The sequence below is a fragment of the Schistocerca cancellata genome, chromosome 6 (genome assembly GCF_023864275.1).
Source record: "Schistocerca cancellata isolate TAMUIC-IGC-003103 chromosome 6, iqSchCanc2.1, whole genome shotgun sequence".
NCBI lineage: Eukaryota > Metazoa > Arthropoda > Insecta > Orthoptera > Acrididae > Schistocerca > Schistocerca cancellata.
Window position 1 is genome coordinate 71217763 of NC_064631.1, and position 16367 is coordinate 71234129.

The 16367-nt window shown below is 41.7% G+C and overlaps 1 protein-coding gene across 1 annotated transcript in view; it reads left to right on the forward strand.

Moving 5' to 3' along the window:
• The window catches only part of LOC126088144 (lachesin-like), a 566198-nt gene that overhangs the window by 176456 nt on the left and 373375 nt on the right, over positions 1-16367 (forward strand). The window lies entirely within an intron of this gene.

Genomic DNA, 16367 nt, shown 5'->3' on the forward strand with positions numbered 1-16367 from the left:
ACCACCACCCTTTGCCGTACCATTCCACAACGGCGGTTTTCGACAGATATGCTTCCCGATACACAATCTTCACTCTCCGATACATGTCTACTAGCAGTCAAGAAAAGAATAACAACACAGTGGTCCTGTTTGGATGCATTTAGTAATAATGTCGCCATAATTCAGATTTCCGTATTTGCCGCACGCACGTCGTAACGACACGAATGCCATACTAATCCCTTGTATAGATGTCGGTGCTTACATACCCGTGTCGGAGTCGCGCTACGTTGCGTATACGCTGCAGCAACCCCCACAAACGTAAATTTTATGATCGGCCCTTATAAGAAACAAAATAAAAGTAGTATCACAATATAGCAAGAATAGGGTCCTCAGGAACTTATTTGTTTCTCGATATGGCTTTGAATATGCAAGCAGCAAGTAGTCAGAGGATATGCCAGGCACGAAAAGTGGTGGACATTTCCATATCACTCAGACTTCTAGAAGCACATTTATCGTCTGCAAGATAAGCTTGCTGTGGTCGCTATCCACAACAAAAATAGGTAAAAATAACGGAATGTGGAGATGCGTCTAATGGAGTACTAAAGCCACACTAGTTGAAACTATAAATAAAACGATTCATATTTGAGTCCAAGCTGAGCACAAACCCAGAGTCAGTCCACGTTTTTCTTTTGCCTAAGAATAAGAGGCAAGAAATTAAAAATAATATTTATCATATCGCACTTGCACAGGCGATTAATATGAATGTTAAGAAAACCGCCACAGCTGTTATTGTAGGTGCATTTATTAAGCCACGACCGGTTTCCGCCTATGCTAACATCCTCGGGTAATCTTTAGTTTAACAAGACACACATTAAGTTAAAGCTACTAACATATGGATAATGTATGATATGACATTGTTACATGTAATGTTCATCAACAGTCTACCTATACGCCGGCTGCGGTGGTGTAGCGGTTCTAGGCGCTCAGTCCGGAACCGCGCGACTACTACGGTCGCAGGTTCGAATCCTGCCTCGGGCATGGATGTGTGTGATGTCCTTACGTTAGTTAGGTTTAAGTAGTTCTAAGTTCTAGGGGACTGATGACCACAGATGTTAAGTCCCATAGTGCTCAGAGCCATTTTTGAAGTCTACCTATACAGGGTGAGTCACCTCACGTTACCGCTGGATATATTTCGTAAACCACATCAAATACTGACGAACCGATTCCACAGACCGAACGTGAGGAGAGTGGCTAGTGTAATTGTTTAATACAAACCATACAAAAATGCACGGAAGTATGTTTTTTAACACAAACTTACGTTTTTTTAAATGGAACTACGTTAGTTTTGCTAGCACACCTCAACATATAAACAAATACGTAATCAGTGCCGTTTGTTGCATTGTAAAATGTTAATTACATCCGGAGATATTGTAACCTAAAGTTGACGCTTGAAACCTCCGACGTTCAGTTGCGTGTTGTAACAAACACTGGCCACGGTCGGCGAGCAGCATCTGCAGGGACATGTTTACGATGACGACCGTGTTTACAAGTGTGCCTGTAGTGCACTGTTGTGGTTTGGTCTAGCTGTCGCAGTGTCCGCATGTAGCGCTTGCTGCTATTGTTATTCTGCATTCGTCTCCGCAAGCAGACCAACTGTAGTACACCGTATTACCAGACGTCTGTGATAGTGTAGTGTTGTAGGAACTGTGACCCTGGTGTATTCGAACTCTGAAAAGGCGGAGAAGATACTCATCTATGGCGAGTGTCGACGAAATGCAGCTGAAGGCTGCAGGGTGTATGCAGAACGGTACCCGGACATAGAGCATCCAACGTGCCGCACATTGCAAAACGTCTACCGCCAACTGTATGCAACAGGTATGGTCGTAGCACGCAAACGGGTCCGTAACAGGCCCGTTACAGGAGAAGCGGGTGCAGTTGGTGTGTTAGCTGCTGTTGCCATGAACCGACACATGAGTACACGGGACATTGCGAGAGCCGGTGGACTGAGTCAAAGTAGTTCATGCGCATACTGCATCGTCACCGCTTTCACCCGTTTCATGTGTCGCTACATCAGCAATTACATGGTGATGACTTTAATCATCGAGTGCAATTCTGTCAATGGGCATTAACAGAGAATACGTTGCAGTTCTACCTGTTTACCGATGAAGCGGGTTTCACAAACCACGGGGCAGTGAATCTACGGAACATACATTACTGGTCCGTGGACAATCCTCGCTGGCTCAGACAGGTAGAGCGACAGCGACCGTGGACTGTAAATGTATGGTGCGGAATCATTGGCGACCACCTCATTGGTCCTCACTTCATTGCAGGGGCCCAAACAGCTGCCACATACATCGCGTTTCTACAGAATGATCTGCCAACGTTGCTCGAAAATGTCCCACTGGAAACGCGTCGACGTATGTGGTATCAGCATGATGGTGCACCTGCACATTCCGCAATTAACACTAGGCTGACCCTTGACAGGGTGTTCGACGGGCGTTTCATAGGACGTGGAGGACGCATAAATTGGCCAGAACGTTCTCCTGATCTTACACCTCTGGACTTCTTTCTGTGGGGTACGTTAAAGGAGAATGTGTACCGTGAGGATATGAAACAACGTATTGTGGCAGCCTGCGGCGACATTACACCAGATGTACTGCGGCGTGTACGACATTTATTACGCCAGAGATTGCAAGTGTGTGCAGCAAATGATGGCCACCACATTGAACATCTATTGGCCTGACATGTCGGGACACACTCTGCTCCACTCCGTAATTGAAAACGGAAAGCACGTGTGTACGTGTACCTCTCCCCTCATGGTAATGTACATGTGCGTCAGTGAAAAAGACCAATGAAAAGGTGTTAGCATGTGGACGTAATGTGCTGTTCCAGTCTCTTCTGTACCTAAGGTCCATCACCGTTCCCTTTGGATCCCTACGTAATTCGGTGCTCTCCGATACACACGATCGAACAGCGGAGGAGTGGTACTCAAGCGTCAACTTTAGGTTACAATATCACCGGATGTAATTAACATTTTACAATGCAACAAACGGCACTGATTACGTATTTGTTTATATGTTCAGATGTGCTAACAAAACTAACGGGGTTCTATTTAAAAAACATAGGTTTGTGTTAAAAAACATACTTCCGTGCATTTTTTTATGGTTTGTATTAACCAATTACACTAGCCCCTCTCCCCACGTTCGGTCTGTGGAATCGATTCGTCAGTATTTGATGTGGTTTACGAAATATATCCAGCGGTAATGTTAGGTGACTCACCCTGTATAATATAGAGTGGCAGAAATGTATCACTGTCATGGATTAAAATGCTTAGTCATCGACTAAAGCTTTGAGATATGCATGCTGGAATAAGACAAGCACATTGCTGTACTTATCTGAAAGTGCTTGGAATAAGCACGGGCAGCAGTACGCGTTCGGTACAGAACAGCAAGCAGTGCTGTATTGCTCTGACCGGGCACGATGCTCAGTGAAGCGTATTAGTGTACAGACAAACAAATGTAACACTTCACAGGTGGCGTCAAATGCCTATATTGCTTCGACATAAATGATTCACCTGAAATAGGAGTTACCTTAAGCCGCATAAGTCCGCCTCCGTAGCTGTATGGTCTACACGGTTGCCTGCCAAACAGCGGGCAAAGCTGCTACGGTCGCAGGTTCGAATCCTGCCTCGGACGTGGATGTGTATGATGTCCTACGGTTAGTTAGGTTTACTTAGTTCTAAGTATAGGGGACTGATGACCTCAGATGTTAAGTTCCATAGTGCTTAGAGCTATTTGAACCATTTTGAACAGATTAGTTAAACGAGTGATCAATTATAAACCAACAGCAAAGAGAGAGAGGGTTTCAGTGAAGATGAAACAGGCTGTAAACCTTCTCCATGAATTGAAGAAGGAGCAGGAGGAGGCTCCCTTTTTCTCTTTAACAATGATCCCACTTAGGCCAAGAACTACATTGAGCTACCTCTGATTCCACGAGCAGAAAACTACTGTTTTCCGTTTACCAAAACACATTTTACATTTCAAGTTTCCACCATTTCTGAAAGCACGTGGATGTAATTAAAAGTACACAGGCAGTAACTTAGATAATGGAACAAAAAATGAATTTATAATACTTTTGCTTACCTCTTCACTGAGAATTTGGGAAGGAAATTGCATTTAGATCTCCAAAAGAGCCTACAAAGGTGCACTCATAGATTTATTAAAGTTTCATATGGATCGGGAAATTAAGACTAAAAACAGCCGACCAGTTGCAATGGATAAAGCAATCTTTACCTAGGTTTCGACAGATTTAAATCTATCTTCTTCAGAAGGCGGTAGTATTACATTAATATGGGATGATGTATCGTCGTCATTTTTACAAATATCTGCATAAATCCATTAGTCCAAATTAAAATATAGCCCTGTAAATAGGGTTTGCCATGTAAATAAAATTTAGTACATGGATGTTACACGGCTCACAAGCTTGCACTTGCAGGCGCAACCAAGAGGAAAACAATTCTTCAAAACAAACAGAACTTGCTAGAGACTAATGTGAACCTTTTTCTGCAGATGTCACTTCACAGATACAGGAAAAGTTGGAGTAGTCCGCTTTATAAGGCCAGCGCAGCAGCAGTACAGCCAGTTCCTCGCCGAGCTAGGACCAGCTCCGACGGACCTCACTGATGCTCCTGATGAATGATCGCCTACAAATTATTTGTTTTTGTGTGTATATAGTGATTGTTCGAGAAGTGTAGGTTAGTTTCAATAAACGACATTATACTGAGTGATCTACAATACTGAGCATTCCTCACCTCCCGTAGGAAGTTCATGTCCTCCCTCAGGCATGGGTGTGTGTGTTGTCCTTAGCATAAGCTAGTTTAAGTTAGTTTAATTAGAGTCTAAGCCTAGGGACCGGTGACCTCAGCAGTTTGGTCCCATAGAACCTTACCACAAATTTCCAAAAAAGAGCTCCAGATGTAGGGAATTGCAGTGAGAGGTACAATTCGAAAAGCACTCATCAGTGATGCAAATGACTAAATTATGAAGCAATGCACAAAAGTCGTTTGGTCACGCGACTCTCACTGCACACAGTGTGCAACTTCCTGCCGACTTCACGACAGGAGAGTGAAGCATGGCGAGAGTTGTGTCATGATTTTGGCGGCCATGTCGTGGTGTCCCATGGGCTCCATGGATACTCGGCAAGGTGGCATAATGACCAAGGATTATGAGACCCTTCTGGCTGATCAGGTCCGTCCGATTGTGCAGTGTTTGTTCTCCAGTGATGATGCTGTGGTCCATGACGACAGGGGCCCCTGTTCACAAAGCCCGCCTCCTCGAGCGCTGGTCATGTTAACACAAGGACGAACTGTCGCATCTTCTTGGTCAACTCAGCCACAAGATGTCAATATGAATGTCTTTGTGGTCTGTGTTGGAGAGAATGGTGCGTGATCGCTATTCACTTCCAACATGGTTAGTTAAACTTGCTACTGCTTTGAAGTAGGAATGATGTAAGAGTGCCTTGGAAACCACGTAGGATCATCCATTCTGAGACGGCTGGAAGCTGCTTTCATTGACATCGGTTTTGATAAACCGCATTGTGCATGATAATGTGTTGTATTTCCATATTTTTTCCATCCCCAGATACGTCCATGCAGAGCCATGTAGACCTAATTTGATCAGTCTACATGGAGTCACACAAAACGTGCTTCTCGTCATGAAACAATACAGACACGGTTTGCATCGTGCTTGGCGCACATTCAGTAATGAGACAGAGTTTCAGACAGAACATAATATGCTCTTCATTGCGATCCACAACCGCAGCGCTCTGCAGCGGCAGGTGCCCGCTACATCTAGTGCCGAAATCAGACAGTTTGTTTACCACACCGGATGCACATAATATTCTAGCTCTGTTAAAACGCGGATTTGCTTGCGTGCCAGCCATGATGTTCTGTCCGTAGTACACACAAATAAAACTTTAATATTCATAATGTGATACACGGCAAGAAGAAAATGTCCGTGTCCAGACGTTAAGGACATCAGCTTATAAAATTTGCATTACAAATAGTGCAATGCAAAAGTACAGTAATCTGCCTCGTTTTTGTTGTTCTCTCTGTTGCTGTGGCCTTGAATCTTAAGAGTGATTTGACACAGTCCTCCACGCCAGTCTATCGTATGCAATCCTCTTCATTTCTGAATAACCACTGTGACCTACGTCCATCTGAACATGATATTGTATTGTAACTTTTGTCTCCATGCATTACCAAACTATCGATTCTTTGATGCCTCAGGATTCGTCCTATCGGTCGTCTCTTCCTTTCTGTTCATTTAGCCATTAATTTATTAATTTCCTTCTATGCAGTTCATTTCTGCACCTCCTCATTAGTTACTCGAGCTATTCACCTAATATTCAGCATTTGCCTTTACCATCACGTTTCAGAATCTTCTGTTCTGTTCTTGTCTGACACGGTAGAGAGGCAGCATGAAGGTGGTTCATTGAACCCTCTGCCAGGCACTTTATTGTGAATAGCAGAGTAATCACGTAGATGTAGATGTGAACAGCTCCTCGTTTAACTCCCATAGAAGGCAAGACTACACTCCAGCCAAATATCTTCAGAAAAAACTTCCAAAGACTAAAATTTATTCCCTTGTTGTTGTTGTTGTTGTTATCTCCCAGTACTTACTGCAACCTACGTCCTTCTGAACCTGCTTAGTGTATTCATCTCTTGGTCTCCCTCTACGATTTTTACCCTCCACGCTGCCCTCCAATGCTAAATTTGTGATCCCTTGATGCCTCACAACATGCCCTACAAACCGGTCCCTTCTTCTTGTCACGTTGTGCCACTAACTCCTCTTCTCCCCTATTCTATTCAATACCTCCTCATTAGTTACGTGATCTACCCATCTAATCTTCAGCATTCTTCTATAGCACCACATTTCGAAAGCTTCTGTTCTCTTCTTGTCCCAACTATTTATCGTCCATGTTTCACTTCCATACATGGCTACACTCCATACAAATATTTTCAGAAATGACTACCTGACACTTATATCTATACTCGCTGTTAACAAATTCCTCTTCTTCAGAAACGCTTTCCTTGCCATTGCCAGTCTACATTTTATATCCTCTCTACTTCGACCATCATCAGTTACTTTGCTCCCCAAATATCAAAACTCCTTTACTACTTCAAGTGTCTCATTTCCTAATGTAATACCCTCAGCATCACCCGACTTAATTCGACTACATTCCATTATCCTCGTTTTGCTTTTGTTGATGTTCATCTTATATCCTCCTTTCAAGACACTGTCCATTCCGTTCAACTGCTCTTCCAAGTCCTTTGCTGTCTCTGACAGAATTACAATATCATCGGCGAACCTCAAAATTTCTTCTCCATGGATTATAATACCTACTCCGCATTTTTCATTTGTTGCCTTTACTGCTTGCTCAATATACAGATTGAATAACATCTGCGAGAGGCTACAACCCTGTCTCACTCCGTTCCCAACCACTGCTTCCCTATCATGCCCCTCGATTCTTATAACTGCCATCTGGTTTCTGTACTAATTGTAAATAGCCTTTCGCTCCCTGTATTTTACCCCTGCTACCTTTAGAATTTGAAACAGAGTATTTTAGTCAACATTGTCAAAAGCTTTCTCTAAGTCTACAAATGCTAGAAACGTACGTTTGCCTTTCCTTAATCTTTCTTCTAAGATAAGTCATAAGGTCAGTATTGTCTCACGTGTTCCAACATTTCTACAGAATCCAAACTGATCTTCCCCGAGGTCGTCTTCTATCAGTTTTCCGTTCGTTTGTAACGAATTCGCGTTAGTATTTTGGACCTGTAACTTATTATACTGATAGTTCGGTAATTTTCACATCTGTCAACACCTGCTTTCTTTGGGATTGGAATTATTATGTTCTTCTTGAAGTCTGAGGGAATTTCGAATGTCTCATACATATTGCTCACCAGATGGTAGAGTTTAGTCAGGACTGGCTCTCCCAAGACCGTCAGTAGTTCCAATGGAATGTTGTCTACTCCCGGGGCCTTCTTTCGACTCAGGTCTTTCAGTGCTCTATCAAACACTTCACGCAGTATCGTATCTCCCATTTCATCTTCATCTGCATCTTCTTCCATTTCCATAATATTGTACTCAAGTACATCGCCCTTGTATAGACCCTCTATATACTCCTTCCACCTTTCTGCTTTCCCTTCTTTGCTTAGAACTGGGTTTCCATCTGAGCTCCTGATATTCATGCAAGTGGTTCTCTTTTCTCCAAAGGGCTCTTTAATTTTCCTGTAGGCATTATCTACCTTACTCTAGTGAGATAAGCCTCTACATCCTTACATTTGTCCTCTAGCCATCCCTGCTTAGCAGTTTTGCTCTTCCTGTAGATCTCATGTTTGAGACGTTTGTATTCCTTTTTGCCTGCTTCATTTACTGCATTTTTATATTTTCTCCTTTCATCAATTAAATTCAATATTTCTTCTGTCACCCAAGGATTTCTACTAGCCCTGGTCTTTTTACCTACTTGATCGTCTGCTGCCTTCACTACTTCACCCCTCAAAGCTACCCATTCTTCTTCTGCTGTATTTCTTTCCTCCATTCCTGTCAATTGTTCCCTTATGCTCTCCCGAAACTCTCTACAACCTCTGGTTTAGTCAGTTTATCCAGGTCCCATCTCCTTATTTCCCACCGTTTTGCAGTTTCTGCAGTTTTAATCTATAGTTAATAACCAATAGATTGTGGTCAGAGTCCACATCTGCCCCTGGAAATGTCTTGCAACTTAAAAAATGGTTCCTAATTCTCTGTCTTACCATTATATAATCTATCTGATACCTTTTAGTATCTCCAGGGTTCTTCCATGTATACAACCTTCTTTTATGATTCTTGAACCAAGTGTTAGCTATGATTAAGTTATGCTCTGTGCAAAATTCTACCAGACGGCATCCTCTTTCATTTCTCTCCCCCAATCCACATTCACCCATTATGTTTCCTTCTCTCCCTTTTCCTACTCTCGAATTCCAGTCACCCATGACTATTAAATTATCGTCTCCCTTCACTGCCCGAATAATTTCTTTTATCTCATCATACATTTCATCAATTTCTTCATCATCTGCAGAGCTAGTTGGTATATAAACTTGTACTGCCTTAGTAGGCGTGGGCTTCGTGTATATCTATTTATTCCCTACATTCATAAAAATAAATGCTTTTCTTGCCCCTGCAAGTCTGCATTTTAAATTATGTCTACTTCGGCCATCATCTGCTATTTTGCTGCCCAAAGAGCAAAACTGATCTACTATTTTTGATACGTATCTCTTTACTTTATCTAATTCCCTCAATATTGCCTGAGTTCATTCTACTTCATGCTAATATCCTTGTTTCACTTATGTTGATGTTCACGCTGTAACATGTTATTACGAAACTATTAATTTCGTTCAGCTGCTGTTCGAAGTCCTGTGCTGTGTCTGACAGACTTACGATGTTATAGGTGAGTTTCAAAGTTGTTATTTCTTCTCCCTGAACTTTAATTCCGTTTTGTACTTTCTCCTTTGTTTGCCACCAGCTAAATGTACAGACCGAATATCAACGGGGATGGACTACAGTACTTGTCTCACTCCCTTCTCCCCATCTGCTTTTCTTTCAATTCTTTCCTTGTAACTATAGTCTCATTGGGCAAAAGTTGTAGATAACCTTCTGAATGTGAAAGGGAGTATTATATTAAACATTTTAGAAATATTTCTCTGAATCCATTTTCTAAGCCAAGTCATAGGGTCAGTACGATCTCACCTGTCTCTACATTTCCCAGAAACCAAACTGATCTTCTAAGTTTGAACTAAAATTGTTACTTAACGAAACGTTTATATAGTTGGTGCCAAAAAAGTAACTGGGTAAATAAACGGGTTCAACAACCGGTTGTTTCAACCAAAAAGCGACGGTTCAAATACTATCACAGTTCGTAACTGATATTCATTGCTGCTTCACAGTTTATCACCAAGGTAGGTACTTACTAAGACCACAACTCAGCTTCACTCCCGAAACTCCTAAGTTTCCAACAAAACTTCACTGCACTTCGACCTAGATGAAAATCCTTCCTCCAAGTGCCCTTACCGACACATCCCTTCACGACCCATCAAACGCAAGTCCCCTCTTCACCGCATCCCAAGCACTATCCCCACCACTTATCCTAAGCCACATCATTCCAGGACGCACGCTTCCAATCCGTTGCAACATACATTTCTCCCCTCCTAACCGTTACAGTCATTTGGGGTGCCAGTCAGTATAAATTACACATATTCGCAACTGTCGAACTACTAGGCCATTTTAAAGTACAAAGATATTATTAGATACGGGCTTAGGCATTTCGAATATTGATAAAAGCGTGAAATGGTCAGCTCAGTTATTAGTCATGAAATGGTACAATGAATATTTGGAGTCTTTCGAAGATTTGATCATTGACCTTAACGTTTACAAAAATGATTCGACAAATATATAGGGTGATTATAATTAAACTTTCACACCGCTGTAGAAATAATACCACTGGTGAGAATGACGTCAAATTGCAAAGTTATATTATCGGAGAAGGGAGAAAACGTTAGGGAGAAGAAAAATAAATACTTACAAAATGTAGCAATAGATGGCGCTGTAAGCATTATAAGTTAATGGCGGTCGACTACAAATGACAAATGAACTATACAACAATGCCTAAGGTGTACGTTTGATGATAAACAAGCTGTACTACTCAGTGTGCATGTGTGTACAGCTGTGATACTGTAAGCCCATCCACCACGGCAAGGTAATATCACATCGGATGGGAAAAATCGGTTTCAATTGTCCTGAGGCCAAAAACCGCGTACAAAGTATCGATAACATCGGTTTTTAATTTTCCTGAGGCCAAAAACCGCGTTTAATGCACCAGTCAAAATCAAATCGGATTATTAATTTCCGTATGACTGGCGCAAAAAAGTTCAAAATGCTGTCCATCTTTTCTGCAACAAGTTGAAATGGAGGAACAGCATATTCCACAACTGATCCAAGTGTTTCCGGGGTCACGTTCAGAATGTGTTGCGCAATGCGTGCCTTCAGTGCAGCTAAGTTTGCAATGAGAACACTGAACACAACATCTTTCAGACAGCCCCACAGCCAGAAGCCACACGGATTAAGATCAGGTGATCGTGACGGTCCTTCTGTAGGTAAATGGCGGCTGATAATTCTACCATTTCCGAAACGGCGCTTCAGCAGCTGTTTAACTGGATTTGCAGTATGCGTAGGTGCGCCATATTGCATAAAAATGATCCCATCCACACATCCACGCTGTTGGAGAGCTGGAATGACGTGGTTGCGCAAAAGACTCTCACAGAGCTTACCAGTGACGGTACAGGTAACAGGACCGGAAGCACCTGTGTCTTCGAAAAAAATATGGCCCTATGATAAATGATGCCGTAAACCCGTACCACACAGGGACCTTTTCAGGATGAAGTGGTACTGCTTGATGGACGTTTCTTAGTATCTTACACACCGTGCTCAAGGTTATGTCCAATGTTCGGGCAATTGTCCGTGCACCACACGTTTGCACACCACCACTCGTCTCCTCCTGCATTGCTGTGGCCACTGCTTCCACTGACGTCGAATCAATTCGTTTCCTCCCTCTACCAGGTTGCACTCCAAAAGAACCCGTCTTTTCGAATTTCCGAATCATTTTCTCCAGACCCACGGCAGTCATCGGACCAACACCTTTTTTCAAACCCTTCAGTGACCGGAACTTCTGCAGAGAGTCGTGTGCACAGTCATCATTCTTGTAATACAACTTTACAAGCAGAGCGCGACCCTGCAATGAGACAGTCATGGCGTATGTCGCACACGCGAAAGGAGGAAAAGCCTTGTACCTGGCGCGTTTACGCCAACCTCAATGGATCGTCCACATGTCAGGTGTTTTCATTTACCTATTCTGACACATACAGCGCCATCTGTTGATCAATTTTCACGCTGTTTTTTTTATTCTGCCATACGTTTTCCCCCTTCTCCGATAATATTCTGTAGCTATTTGACGTCATTCTGACCAGTAGTGTTAATTCTACAGCGTTTTGAAAGTTTCAAATGGTTCAAATGGCTCTGAGCACTATGGGACTTAACAGCTATGGTCATCAGTCCCCTAGAACGTAGAACTACTTAAACCTAACTAATCTAAGGACATCACACAACACCCAGTCACCACGAGGCAGAGAAAATCCCTGACCCCGCCGGGAATCGAACCCGGGAATCCGAGCGCTTTTGAAAATTTAACTTTAATTATAATCACCCTGTATACAGGGTGTTACAAAAAGGTACGGCCAAACTTTCAGGAAACATTCCTCACACACAAATAAAGAAAAGATGTTATGTGGACATGTGTCGGGAAACGCTTAATTTCCATGTTAGAGCTCATTTTAGTTTCGTCCACCTACGCTCAATGGAGCACGTTATCATGATTTCATACGGGATACTCTACCTTTGCTGCTAGAACATGTGCCTTTACAAGTACGACACAACATGTGGTTCATGCATGATGGAGCTCCTGCACATTTCAGTCGAAGTGTTCGTACGCTTCTCAACAACAGATTCGGTGACCGCTGGATTGGTAGAGGCGGACCAATTCCATGGCCTCCACGCTTTCCTGACCTCAACCCTCTTGACTTTCATTTATGGGGGCATTTGAAAGCTCTTGTCTACGCAACCCCGGTACCAAATGCAGAGACTCTTCGTGCTCGTATTGTGGACGGCTGTGATACAATACGCCATTCTCCAGGGCTGCATCAGCACATCAGGGATTCCACGCGACGGAGGGTGGATGCATGTATCCTCGCTAACGGAGGACATTTTGAACATTTCCTGTAACAAAGTGTTTGATGTCACGCTGATACGTTCTGCTGCTGTGTGTTTCCATTCCATGATTAATGTGATTTGAAGCGAAGTAATAAAATGAGCTCTAACATGGAAAGCAAGCGTTTCCGGACACATGTCCACATAACATATTTTCTTTCTTTGTGTGTGAGGAATGTTTCCTGAAAGTTTGGCCGTACCTTTTTGTAACACCCTGTATAATAAATTATTTTACATTTACGCTTCATTGTATTTCGTCTGGAGGAAAACATTATTGTCTTGCACGGTTAGTTGCATAATCGCTAAATTAGGATAGTAAGAGTTAACACAAATATTCTGCACATATTCGTAAGTGTGTGGTGTTAAAGGGATGAAATACCTAAGGAAGGACATGCCCTAACTGCATACTGCAGTGTGTAATTATTGTATGTTACTAATAGAGAATGACTGTTAAGCTTGCACTACGGCATAATAAATTGTGTATTCTCAACACCGTTCCGTCAGTTGATACAACTTTTCAAGTACTGTCCACAGACTATCGGTAATCGTTTCAGACTCAGAGACAGGAAAACGTATTACTGCAGTAACAGTTTAGAAGGCAAATTCTGTGAGAAAAATAAAAAAGAAAGAGCCATAATAAGAGAAAAGAGTATCTCGACATCTTCCGCAACGCTACGAGGAAATCGATGATTTTCGATACAACGTTCACTGATGTATATAAACTTAGTGAAACTAGTTTTATAGTAAAGAAAGTCAATCAACAACAGAAGAAAGGAAGATGATACCTGAGAAAAGAATTTGATAGGAATGCACCCTGTCCCTCGTATTATTCTGTCTGTACACTGAACCAGCTTTAGGAGATATTTGGAAAAATAAATAAATGTCAAGGAAACATGTTTAAAAGTATGAAGTCTGCCGATTACATTGGAATTCTCTCACAGACGGCAGAGAACTCGCAAGTCACTTGAACGGCATGGACAGTGTCTTATAAAGAGGATGAAATTAATGTTATCCTAGCAAAACAAATGTATTGAACTGTAGGCGAATTTTAAAATCAGAGGATGTTGAGGAATTAGATTACGAAGCGAATCACTGAAACCAAAAGGCGAGTTGTGATATTTCGCAGCAGAGCAGCTGATAGTGATGGTAGTAATATGTAGTCCTACAACTGCAACACAAGCTCTTCTTGTCAAGTAATGTTGTATGGAAGCGAAACGTGGCCCATAAAGAGCACAGACAGTTTGGTGCTATAGAAGAATGCTTAACACTAGAGATCAGATAACTAAAGAATATGTAATGAATCAAATTTGAGAGAAAATCCTTTTGTGGCACTCACTGGCTTAAAGAAGGAGCAGGTTGATACGATATATCTTGGACATCAGGATGTGCCAATGTTTCGCCAGTTGTAGGTTTTGTATAGCACTTTTCACACGCAACAATCTCTTAAGTCTCCCAAATATTTTTGCAATATGCTAGTATATGCATTACAATACCTTACCAACTGTAAGCCTTGAACTGAATGCTTTTGACTGTTTCGCTTCCTACAGCCATAAATTATTACCCTATGGTATTTGTTCGAGTTAACCATTGACAGCTGTCACTCGTCAATCCTATACAGAGAAGCTACTATATTGTATTTTTTGAAGCACACAAGTTTACATTTTTTATACATGAACAAGTAGTTTATAGTTTTCAGAATATTACAACGTATTACTGCAGTGTTGATTTGATGAGACATTTTCACAGATTGCCACAAAATCTGCTGTAAATATTATCTGCTGTATATGCTACCACAAAAATGCTTTGTGTGATTTAGGTAAACCATTAAATACTACCTAAAAGTAAACTTCATGTTTACCCGAGGAAAACGAACCAACATCAAATTCTCGAATGGGAAAAATGGTACAAAAGTTTCATCGTTGACAAGAGTTCTTAAAACTTAATCATTGCTCTCTCTATGTTGCTTCGTGAGTACCACGGCTGTTGTGATTATAAAGAGACTAGCTGAGCACCAACTGTTTGGTTCGTGTAGATTGTGTGGTATGCACATATTTTGTCTTTTGTTTTCGTTTAATCGAATTTGCCACACCTTCTAAACTTTTCACACGAGTTCAGGTCATAGCAGCATGGTCTTTTTCGGATGTATTTCTGACCAAAAGGCAGTTCCGGTAGCTAGTTTCTGTTAATCAAGTCTTTTGTGCTCTTGTGGTGATATTTCCAAGTAAACTTTCATCCCCTAACACGTATTTCTTTCACCGAGAGGTAAAATACCAGTTTTAGTAGCTTAGCCTTAAAAAATTTTTAATGTAACGAAATATTTTCTTAAAATTTTTCATCCCCCGTTCCATCATCCCTGTAGGGGATTCAGCTCTATAGTTAGCAGTTTAGGCTGGGGGATGATGAGTCGGTGAATCAGCGGGGCCCTACTTCATCCTCTTAGGGGTTTCAAAAACAGTGGAACATTTATTTTTTTTCATTTCTAACTTAGAAGCAAAATACCAGCTTTCAAAGATTTAGCTTTAAAAATGCTTTCAAAATGAAATATTTTCATAAAAATTCTCAGCCGCTATTTCAATCCCTTGGAGGCTGAATTTCCAGAAACAGTGAAATACGAATTTTTAATTTGTATCAGAGAAGCCAAATACAAATCCTCATAAATTTCCCTTCAAAAATGTTTGCAAAATGAAACATTGCCATAAAAATTATCATCTCTAATGTTATCCTCATAGCAGTTGAATTTCTAAAAACACTGAAACACGTATTTTTTTCTTTGAAACCGAGAAGTGAAATACCAATTTTCTTACATGTAGATTTAAAAATCCTTTAGTAGCTCTTAAATAATTATTTACTTGAAAAACAAGATTTTCACGCCCTACTTCACCCCATAGGGGTTAAATTTCGAGAAATGGTGAAACACCTATTTCTTTATAAACTATAAGGTTAGAAGTATCCGGACATCCCCCAAACATACGTTTTTCATATTAGGTGCATTGTGCTGCCATCTGCTGTCAGGTACTCCATGTCATTAGACATCGTAGAGAGCAGAATGGGGAGCTCCGCGGAACTCACGGTTTCGAACGCAGTCAGGTGATTGGGTGTCATTTGTGTCATCCGTCTGTGCGCGAGATTTTCACACTCCTAAACATCTCTAGGTTCACTATTTCCTATGTGACAGTGAAGTGGAAACGTGAAGGGACACGTACAGCACCAAAGCGTACGGGCCGACCTCGTCTGTTGGCTGGCAGAGAACAGCGACAGTTGAAGAGGGTCGTAATGTGTAATAGGCAGACATTTATCCAGACCATAACACAGGAATTCCAAACTTCATCGCGATCCAGTGCGAGGACTATGAGGTGAGAAAACTTGGATTTCGTGGTCGAACGCCGCTCATAAGCCAGACATCACGCTGGTAAATGGCAAACGATACCTCGTTTGGTGTAAAGAGAGTAAATATTGAACGATTGAACAGTGGAAAAAGGCTGTGTGGAGTGACCAATCACGGTACACAATGTAGTGATCCGATGTCAGGGTGTGGGT